We start from the raw sequence: 12,122 nt of genomic DNA on the forward strand, positions 1-12,122 counted from the left end.
GACTGTTCCAGGTGTGGGCTGCTCTCACGGAAAAGGCTGTCTGACTAAAAGCAGACCTCCTGTTTGGGACTACACAGTCCCCTCTGACTACAGACCTGGTATATCTGTCAGCAGATGCTTTCTGTTTTATGAAAGTACAGAGGGGGGGAGGAGCCAAGCCATGTAGGATTTTATAGGTAAGGCAGGCATCTTTGAATTTGACAAGATTGTCCCAGCTCAGTAGGTTCTGGTTTGCTATGCTATAACAATGGTGGTGGCTGTTTGTTTTCCTGTCCAGAACTTTCACAGCCTGATGGTAAACTACCTGTACAGATCGTAGTGTTGTACAGGAGGCTTGTGTCCAGCTAGTCAGACAGTATGTTAAGTGTGACATAATAATGGCATTAAAATACAGTGCTGCTGCTTTTGTTGACAGAGTTTCTGATGTGACGGAAGTTTGATAAGTGAAACTTTGCATTGTTTACAACCGATTTGATTTGTTTTTTTAAATGTAAGATTAGAGTCCATTTTTATCCCAAGGTATCTATATTCCTATAGGTTAGTGCTGCAGAGTCTCTCTGAGCTCAATTGGGAAGATACCGCCCCCTATCGTCTCTCCCTGTGTAACTGCACCCCATCAGCTCAGATTGATGCAGGGGGAGTGGTTAGTTTGCTCATTAAATTTTTCCGTCAAGGCATCGGAAGAGACCAAGTGATCGCCGGCCCTCAGAACAGCGACGATTATGTATTTACAGTACCAACACTGTAATCAATAAGCGTGATCGATATTTGGAATGGCGATCAGGAATTGGAATAATCTTTTTGGATAACATCTGATCTCAGGTAAGGAATCCATTTTACCAGTCTTAGGATAATCAGACCTGTTTTCACGGCGATATAAGCGTTTGCCCTATGTGTGTGTGGCTGTGTGGCTGTGATCGCTGATGAGGAAATAAGATAATCGATTTTTCAGCCCGCCTCTATAGCGTGCATAAGTACACATATATTATCGATAATCTAGCGTTTATTTGAAAACGATTCATAAATAGGCCGAAAAATGACAACGTTTTTGTGTATTCTAGAATATTCCAGTAAATGGAATATTTCAATTCTCTTATGCAGCCCCAAAGTCCTGGAATGACTGGAATTTAAATGTCTGATTTCATTTCTAAATGATTCATGTTGTAACTGTTTTTAACTGATTGCACTGCACATTGTTTTGTTGTTTTATCTTGTTGTACACTCAGCAGTTCTGCAAATGAGGTGGCCTCACCTCAGAGCTCACCCGAGTATAAATAAAGGTTTCAATATGCGGATGACACAATTCTGTATTGTTTCAGATTCTGCACAACTAGCCGTTGAAAACTTGCAATGTTCCTTTAATACTCTTCAAGGTACACTTATCAGTCTCAAATTGGTACTGAATGCACATAAAACAAAGTTCATGCCATTTTCTAGAGCCAGAGATATTGATTACAATACTCTACTCTACATACCGTAATTCCTCTAATAGTGACCGGGCTTGTATTTGCTTAAACTATAGCGGGTACCAGGCTTTTATTAGGAGGAGGCATGTATAAGAGAGAGGCCTATATTTCTAATTTTCAAACAGATCATAATGAATAAATCAACATTTTGTGTCAGTTTGAACCCAGTAAAATGTACTGGGTTCATTTATTGAAACCAAATAAATAGATTTTTGTACAGAAACTGAATCTGCTATGCTTAGCAGGGAAAGGATTTCCTGTTAGATTTGGGTTATGTTGATGTTAGGGATGGGCAAGGATATCCGGTTAGCCATAGGTTAGTCATTTTAAATTAATCAGATATTCTTAATGGTTAATTCGCTTTTTTAAAACAAGTTAAATAAAGTGAACACATGAGACTTATACGTCTTCGATCTAGAGCAGAGTAAAATATTTTGTATATAGTAGCTCTCCTGAAAACGCATATCTCAAGACCTTTAACTACACTGGGCATAAGCGTGCCTCAGTTTGAGTACTTGTTGATTTTTAACAGTGCATGCCTGTATATTAAACTGCCAATGGGGAAGATAAATTGAGTGTACGTGAAGTAGCCTACTGTAATCAACATGAAGTAGACAACACGTGGAAAACTGGTGAAATGTAATTAAGGGTGTTTTCACACCTGTAGTTCGTTTGCTTTGTTCCGATTCAGGGAGACACAGGGACTATTATGATACAATGTTGCACTTGTCCTTTAGTTCGTTTGTGTTCACACGGTTGTGTTAATAGCGGACCAAAACAAATGCACGCGAGAGCAAACTGTCACTCATTGGTCAGATTTTGGGGTGTGTGTGTGTCCCCCCTAACCCTGACTCGAGCCTGACTTTACTGATGACCGCGGAGAGAGAGAGAGAGAGAGACCCAACACTTTGCTGATCTTTCTGAGGGCTGCATACCCCAAACCTAATTTGTGCGCTAAGAGGACCATGCGCACATTCACATCAAACGCCACATCGTTCCTGGTTCAGTCGTGGATACGTGTGGAATTGGATGTATAGACACTTTTGCGGTACTGATCTGTTTCGCACAGACTGCACTCAATTATCAAACTGCTACAGAACCCCCGATTCTGCGGATCGATGATAATTTGAAGCCCTGTCCCCGCGCAATTAGGACATATCAACACGCCGATCAGTTCATTCAAGCGGGCTACATGAACTATAAGCCACTGCTGTGTGACGAGGCTTGGTGTTTACCCGCTGTCTAAACACTCCTGCTTTCCAATTGACAGCTTACGCATCGATGCGCTTTGTGAAGGCATTTCATCTTCTACTCCAGTAGAAGTTTCTTTTTGTTTACACCCTCTTGCTACCAACAATTGTTGTTGTCTTTTATGGGAACTCTTTACGCTGAGTTTCCTCACTCGCTGTTTCGGCATTTTGACAGATCAGGTCTCCCGCGGAATGAATCTCCCGCGGCTGACAACAGGATGTCAGAGCATGTGATGCACCTGAACCAATCACGCTATCAGAAATATGCACCAGCCCAATGAGATCTCGGTGCTTGTGACAAGCTCTCAGCGCGAGACAGCTGTACCTCATAATGCCGGTGATCTGAATTCGGAATGCTGCAAAATCAACAGGCGCAGCATGACAAAGTGTAGTAAAATAAACATCTAAATGTGTATTTGAACGTTTCCTTTCCAATAGTCTGAAAAAAGACATGTTATGGAAGCAAAATAGCACAATCTCAAAATTGAAAAAAAAAAAAAAAAAACGTCTTTTTCACCTGCCGTGTCTTGCCTTAAGTCGATTGCATTCTCACAGCGTACGAGTCGCGTCGGGTTCGTTTGGAAGTGCGCCGAGATCACCCTCTCTAGGTGGTCTCGGCCCGCTTGTTTTGTTCCGCAACAGAATGTGATTGCTGTGTTCATATATGCCCAACTGAACCGAAATAGGGGGGAAACGCTCCAGGTTTCAGATCAACAGCTCCAAACGAGCCAGGTGTGAAAACGCCCTAAGACATTAAAAAAACAAGTCATATTACTGAGCTTCTCAAATGAGTAAGACATTTGCAAGCCAAAGTCAGAAGAATCAACAGGCTGGAGATTATCAAAGGACATATAATACTGCTCAAGAAAGACCCTGGGAATGGCATTATGAAGCAGAAAGAATCCAATGGCTCCATGGCTGTTTAGGACAAAGGGACATCTGAGTAGTGTTGATGATCAATAAGGATGATTGACGACGAGCATATCACTGTAAGCCCCACAGCTAGTGTGCATTTGTGCTGTGTGGTGAAATGAGTCTGGTCCAGGGTTTAAAAAAAATATATTGATTTTCGGGGGCTTTTTTTTGTATTTCGGGGGCACCGGATTTTTATGATGAAAATTAACATAAAGATTATAAAACATTGTAGACACTTTTTTTTTTACAGTCTTCGTCCCTATGTTTGATAACGTAATGTTAATGTCTCCATATATAGGGCTCTACGCTAACCTTTTTCCCAAGGAGCACAATAAATAAAATCTAAATAAAGATTTAGGAGCACACAAAGAAATTTAGGAGCAGAGTGAAAATTGTTCAAGTAACACAGAATTTATTAACAAACTATTTATTACATGCATATTATACTGTGCGTGTGTATACTAGGGATGGGCGTGAGTAATCGATTACTCAAAGCTATGAGAAAAATCTAAAAGAAAATCGAAATTAAAAATTCTTATGAAAAAACAAATATACATATTTGTTCACATGTATGTGTAAGATTATAACTGTTTGTTGGTTTCCTTAACCCATTATCCGCCAATCACGTGTTAAGGCGGATTTCTCCGATCAATATATCACCCATACTACATAAATCATTTAACGTCGGTCATTGAATTATAAACGACCCCCCCCCCCCCCCCCCCGTTCACCCGCAGATGATAAGTCATAACGTTTAGGACCATGTACAGTTGACATTTTTTATATAACGTTGACGGTATCAAACTGCATTTGATAATCTAATATATGCATTTATGCCTATATCTCACATTCTATGAAATACTGCAGAAAACGATAAAAACATATTTATACTCTAGACGGTATTTTAGTATGAATGTGTGAATGAAAAAGTTATAAACGTTCCTACATCCTGAACGATAGATAATTGATGTTGAATGGGCCATAGTAATGTCAATTTAGCAATACAATTTAAAAAGTTATAGCCCTGCAAAGAAGGTGAACATCTCCATAGACAAATAGCGCTGGCAGAGGATGATTTAGGATGATCAAAGTGGTGGCAGAGAATGGGTTAAACATATACGTGAATGAACAAAAATAAGTTAAAAAAAATCAATCGACCTGGATTTTTCTTTAAAATGCCCATCCCTAGTGCATACTAAGGGCTAAACATCTGGGCAAAGTGTCTGGGGCTTTTCTTGCCCACTTAACTGATTTGAGGGCATTTGGTAAATTTTCGAGGGCATTTTGCCTCAAGCCCCCCTTAATTTCGAACCCTGGTTCTGGTCAATTATAAGTCCCATCGTTGTAGGCATATAGTGTTTACTTGTTGGCTCCATTGTCATGTCATTGTCATGGCCATAGAAAGTGAGAGTGGAAGTGAGAGTGGGTCTGCGTCATAATTTTCACAATCTCTGTCTCCGCCTGTTCTCACTACTACACAACCCCGACTTCAGGGTCTGTACTGTAGACATGAGTTTCAGTTTTACAAATGTTGCTACTAATGATGAGTAAATTACAGTCATCATGCAGGCACGCTGTAATTCTATAGTTGGCAAACATTATGCATCAGCTAGCATTGTTGTGTGATGATGAGCAGCAGTGTTAACTCATGGATGATTTCTGTGTAGACAGTGTATGTTGTAGGATGTTGTTGTTAGATGTGTATTGTCATGTTGAGAGAGAGAGAGAATTCAAATGTGAAATGGCAGACCACATTAGATTATCCCTAGATTATGTTTTGATATGATAGACCTTTTGGTTTTGTAGCTTATTAGTGGTTATCACCTCCTGAAGGTATGGAGTGCTTTTGTTAAAAAACCTGACTCTTCGCAAAATAAGTCTCCTGCCATATTTTGCTACCCTTCATAGATTCACTCGTAGGTCAGGTTGTGGGGGTACTAGAGACATGACCATGATGAGGTTTTTATGCACCCGAGTCTCCTGAACACGTAGGGATAAACCCAGTCGATCGGACCTTCCTACACTGAGCTATATGGTAACTTCAGTGCACCTACCCCCTACCAGTGAATGCCTCATTGTTGCGGTTTTCCGGAGGTATTATGCGGTAGGTGCGCGAAGGATACCATAGCTCAGCGTAGGAAGCTCTGATAGACTCTGGGTTTGTATAAGACATTTCTGATTCTGATCTAATCTAATATACAGACACAGAAACAGGGCTTGAGAACAGGACTGAAACAGAGGGGTATAGAGGCTGCTAGAATGCATAAACATTTCCAGACTCCGACCATCACTTTCCGACACCACAGCTGAGACCCTCATCCACGCCTTCGTCACCTCCCGCCTGGACTACTGCAACGGGGTCCTGTCCGGGGTCCCAAGCAAAACCCTGGACAGGCTCCAGTATGTTCAAAATTCAGCTGCCAGGGTTCTAACCCGCACCAAACCCTGGCAGCACATCACCCCCATCCTCATCCAGCTCCACTGGCTCCCCATCAAATCCCGCATCACCTACAAAACCCTCCTGCTCACCTACAAATCCCTTCACGCCCTGGCACCTCAGTACCTCACTGACCTCCTCCACCCCTACACTCAGTCACGGTCCCTGCGATCCACGGACACTGGTCAGCTCTCCATCCCCCGAACCAGACTGCGGACATTCGGGGACAGAGCTTTCAGTGTGGCAGCTCCCACCCTCTGGAACTCCCTCCCTGCAGAACTCCGCACCACCCCAACTCTGGACTCATTTAAAAAACTGCTCAAAACCCACCTCTTCAACCTGGCCTTCAACCCCTAACTTTCTCACTTTATATGTATGTGTTGTGTCTGTCCACTATGTTTGTTGACTTGTTATCCCCCCCCCCCCCCCCTTATGTAAAGCGACCTTGGGTCCTCTGAAAGGCGCTATATAAAACGAAGTATTATTATTATTATTATTATTATTATAATCTAAAGACATGTTTAGTGGACCTCAAAGACCTATTTAACTAGTTGAAAAGGACTACAATATGGGACCTTTAAAACTATACCCGTTTTAAACTGCATCATTCAAATGTAACAACCTCAGAATGGCTTAGACTCTTTTAAACAAGAAGAGATGATTGTGGTCCTTCTGAGTGATAATTATAAGTACAATGCCCTGGGAAAATCCACATTCAACCACATTCTGCTGCAACCATCCAATCAAAGTTTGTGAGTTCCAGTATTTGTATGTGTGCTCATCAAGCACATTTGTACAGCCCTGGCCTATTGCTATTTTACTTTTATAATTCTATTCTATTCTATTGTGCTATGTTAATTTAGTTTATATTCCATTTTATTTGATTCTACCTTTTCATTTTTATTCCATCATAATTGTCTGTCCGTCAATGTCGCACCAAAAACAACCAAATCCAATTCCTTGTATGTGAAAACTACTTTGCAATAAAGACCTTTCTGATTCCGATTTGTACTGTATGGACTGATTAAAATGTGTGTTAGCGTACATTCTATACAGGAGTGGACCAGAATGCAGGACACTGAGGCTCGAGGCAGATGAAAGGTGAAACCTTTATGTGACTAGAGCAAGTATTCCATATATATGTGACTAGAGCAAGTATTCCATATATATGTGACTAGAGCAAGTATTCCATATATATGTGACTAGAGCAAGTATTCCATTTATATGACTAGAGCAAGTATTCCATATATATGTGACTAGAGCAAGTATTCCATATATATGTGACTAGAGCAAGTATTCCATATATATGTGACTAGAGCAAGTATTCCATTTATATGACTAGAGCAAGTATTCCATATATATGTGGCTAGAGCAAGTATTCCATATATGACTAGAGCAAGTATTCCATATATATCTGACTAGAGCAAGTATTCCATATATATCTGACTAGAGCAAGTATTCCATATATATATATGACTAGAGCAAGTATTCCATTTATGTGACTAGAGCAAGTATTCCATATATATGTGACTAGAGCAAGTATTCCATATATATCTGACTAGAGCAAGTATTCCATATATATATGACTAGAGCAAGTATTCCATTTATGTGACTAGAGCAAGTATTCCATATATATCTGACTAGAGCAAGTATTCCATATATATATGACTAGAGCAAATATTCCATTTATGCGACTAGAGCAAGTATTCCATATATATGTGACTAGAGCAAGTATCATTTTGAATTGTGTGACTAAATTGTGTTGTGGAAATTGTTTGTAATTAGTTTCACCCAGCTGACAGAAACTGGAGGTGTGGCCTTTGTGCATGTGGCCTTTTGCTGCAGGTGTCACTCATCAGTAATTAGTGATAGTGATTTAAAGACTTGCTGGCTTAGCGTCGAGAAACGAAGAGGGACAAAGAGGAGGAGTTTTCCGGGACAAAGAGGAGGAGTTTTCCTGGAGTTATCCGTTGAGGGATCCACCGATCCACCCAGTACTAAGTACACCATAATCGTATATTTCCCTCCCACTCTGCTATTTCCCCACTATCTCGCTTCCTCCCTACAACCTTCTCCCTGCCACTCTTGACACCACAATGTGCCTCATACCTATATCCACAATCTGCTCCTCCAGAACAGATTCAACCCATCCACGCCAGTTTGCTAGCAACCCGGCTAATCTCTCCTACCCTCCTACAGCCACTAATACACCGGTCACAGTACGGGGAGCAGGGTTCGAAATTAACGGGGGCTTGGGGCAAAATGCCCTCGAAAATTGACCAAATGCCCTTGATAATTAGTTAAGCGGGGCAAAAAAAGCCCCCGACAGTTTACTAATTATATATATAATTATATATATGCTCTACAGTGCGTATTTGCCCCTAATAATATGTGTGTGTGCACACCGGAAAAATCATTTACTTGCAGTGCGAGACAGACGAGTGATTGTGAAGATTACAAAACAGCTCCGCTGTTAATAGTTCAGATTGAAACTGGACTGAAATTCAGTTTTTGGGTGGAATGTTTGTTCCAAGGAGGAGGGAGGCGGGGCCCGCTGCGTGTTACAGGGAGATGCTTCCAGGCACTTGAGAGGTGCGAACACAGAGAGAGCGCTCTGCTCTCATCAAGCATTACACTGCTATCTTAACGTTAGCAAGCTAAGCATCTGCATAGCGCGACCCGTGTAACGTTAAGTAACTTGTGTTCGGCGGGGAAAGACCGTTCCATTTGTAACACAACTACAAAGAATAACATCCAAATCCGATCCCGATGCGCATTTCCTTCATTCCACAGCGCTGAGCGCGCAACGTATTTCATTGATCGATCTGGCCAGAGCCTATACTCAGAAACGTTGCGTGTGTGGGGTTTTTCATCAATTTGAAACAAGCCTCTTGACTGTTGGAATTAGAGATGTTAAAAATAAAATATCTAATAATATTATTCAATATTAGACATTCATTGATCCAGAGGCAACCGGTTATTCGTCTGCTATTTGTAGATGTATCAAGAAAACAACACAACTTGCCCTCAGGGACAATAATATTTAATCTATTTAGATAGAGTATGTATGTATTATTTACAGATAATTGAAGGTACGTACCTCAAAACATGAAACCAAGCCATGATGTCACACATCGTGTGTGTGTGTTACTTGAACAATTGTCACTGTGCTCCTAAATTTCTGTGTGCTCCTAAATTTGTATTTAGATTTTATTTATTAACATTTTATTTAGGAGCACATGTGCTCCTTGGGAAAAAGGTTAGCGTAGAGCCCTATATATGGAGACATTAACATTACGTTATCAAACATAGGGATGAAGACTGTAAAAAAAAGTGTCAACAATGTTTTATAATCTTTATGTTAATTTTCATTATAAAAATATTGTGCCCCCGAAATACAAAAAAAAGCCCCCGAAAAGCAATTAAGGGGGGCAAAAAAAGCCCTTGAAAAAAAATGTTAATTTCTAACCCTGACGGGGAGGCTTATGGAATTGTCAATCAGCAGTCAAGAAAGCCAACTTCATTACTGCCTACGCCCATAGTCAAAATCTGCAGCTCCTGGCTCCAACCGAGACCTGGATAACCCCCAATAACTCATCCAAACCTGCAGCATTATCTACAAACTATAACTTCACTCACCTCGACCCTCCAGACGGGGTGGAGGCACTGGCCTCATGAAATCTCCTTCATGGGCTACAAACCTAACACAACTCCCAGAACTGTCACTCTCCTCCCTCGAATATCATGCAGTATCTGTCTCTAATCCTTTCAATCTCACCATTGTTACACTCTATCGCCCTCCAGGTCCCCTCGATCACTTCACAGATGAGCTGGACATGCTTCTAAGCTCCTTACCGGAAGATGGTACCCCTCTCCTTCTATTGGGCGACTTCAACCTGCCTGGCTCATCTCAGTCGGTCCCAGTGGTCTCCCTCCTACAACAATTTGACCTGACTCCCACTGCCATGCCTCCCACCCACAAAGCAGGCAACTCCTTGGATCTCATATTTTCCCGTAACTCCAGCATCATTAACACCACGGTAACTCCCCTACATGTATCTGACCATTCCTTCATATCCTTCTCACTAACTCTCATGCTTAACCGAAAGGTCTTCACCCCAACTCAAACAGTCTCACTTAGACGCAACCTGCCCTCCCTATCCCCCTCCACCCTCTCCTCTGACATAATATCCGCTGACCGCTCTACCTTTGAGTGACACCTTCTCTGCTCTCCCCACAGAGATGGCAACCTCCACCCTCCTCTCAGCCCTTGCAACCTCCTTCGACAAGCTCTGTCCCCTCGTTGAGAAACCTGCCCGCCGTTCCCCACCCAGTCCATGGCTGACGGATGCAGTGAGAGAACAAATACAGGTCCTGAGAGCGGCTGAGAGGAAGTATAGAAAGTCACGCCTCACTGCTGACATCGACACATATCACAACCTCTTGTTAACATTCTCCAAAACCATTACTAATGCCAAAGCTTCTTTCTTTCACCATAGGATCGAGGCCTCTGCCAAGAATCTTCGCAAACTGCATGCTACCACCCCCTCCCTCCTCACTCCCCCCCCCACCCCCTCATCTTTTTCTGCCGAAGACTTTGCGATCTTCTTTGAGGAAAAAGTAGAGAACATCCGCAGCTCCTTCTCCCAACCCCCACCCATTCCAAACACTGAATCCAGAACCTCATCCTTCACTCTGTCATCTTTCTCTCCCATTACAGAAGCCGAGACCCTGACACTGGTAACGTCGAACCGTCCGACTACATGCCAGCTGGACCAGCTACCCTCCCCACTCCTCCAGACCATAGCACCGGACATCCTCCCATTCCTAACTGCAACCATCAACTCCTCACTCAACTCGGGGGTGGTCCCCACCTCCCTAAAACAAGCCAGAGTCACGCCCCTCATCAAAAAACCACCGTCATAGGCAACTATCGTCCTGTCTCTCTTCTCTCCTTTCTTTCTAAAACACTTGAACGTGCTGTATCCAACCAACTTACTGCTTATCTCTTATAGAATGACCTCCTAGACCCCAATCAGTCTGGCTTCCGGACTGGCCACTCCACAGAAACGGCCCTCATTGCGGTCACAGAGGCACTTCACTTAGCAAAAGCGAAAGGCCTCTCCTCTGTCCTGATTCTCCTAGATCTATCTGCAGCCTTCGACACAGTCAACCATCAGATCCTCCTCGCGGCCCTCGCAGGAATGGGAGTGGCTGGATCTGCGCTGACATCATACCTCAACGACCGCTCCTACCAAGTGTCATGGAGAGGGACTCTGTCGGCCACCCGCCCCCTGCGGACGGGTGTCCCCCAGGGCTCGGTCTTAGGACCCCTTTTCTTCTCCCTCTACACTAAATCACTGGGTAACATTATCACGTCTCATGGCTTCTCATATCTTCGTTATGCCGATGATACTCAACTCTTCCTCTCCTTCCCTCCCTCAGATATCCACGTCTCTGAGCGGATCTCGGCATGTCTGTCCAACATCTCCGCCTGGATGACGACCAACCACCTCAAACTGAACCCAAGCAAAACAGAATTGCTCCACCTGCCGGCCAAATCCTCCCCCCTGACCGACCTCTCCATCACAGTCGAGAATGCAGCTGTGACCGCGTCCCCGACCGCCAAGAACCTTGGTGTTGTCCTCGACGACCAGTTGAACTTCTCTGCTCACATGGCAGCGACAACCAGAACCTGCAGATTCCTCCTGAGCAACGTCAGAAGGATACGCCCCTTCCTGACAAAAGAAGCCACCCAACTTCTCGTCCAATCAACAGTCATCTCCCGCCTCAACTACTGCAACGCACTGCTAGCTGGCCTCCCGGCCACTGCCACCAAGCCTCTTCAACTCATTAAAAACGCAGCGGCCCGCCTGATCTCAAACCTACCGAAGTCAGCCCATGTCACCCCACTTTTAGGGACCTGCACTGGCTCCCCATTGCTGCACGTATCCGCTTCAAGGCCCTCGACCTAGCATACCGTGCGGCAAAGGGAACCGCTCCCGCCTACCTCCGGTCAATGGTCTCTAACTACACACCCTCAAGACCCCTACA

The 12,122-nt window shown here is 43.4% G+C and overlaps 1 protein-coding gene across 2 annotated transcripts in view; it reads right to left on the bottom strand.

Annotated features, from left to right (window-relative positions):
- Positions 1-12,122, bottom strand: part of tm9sf5 (transmembrane 9 superfamily protein member 5) — a 64,347-nt gene that overhangs the window by 8,527 nt on the left and 43,698 nt on the right. The gene's annotated exons all lie outside the window — the stretch shown is intronic.

Source organism: Notolepis coatsorum (assembly GCF_963971535.1).
Source record: "Notolepis coatsorum genome assembly, chromosome: 16".
Taxonomy (NCBI): domain Eukaryota; kingdom Metazoa; phylum Chordata; class Actinopteri; order Aulopiformes; family Paralepididae; genus Notolepis; species Notolepis coatsorum.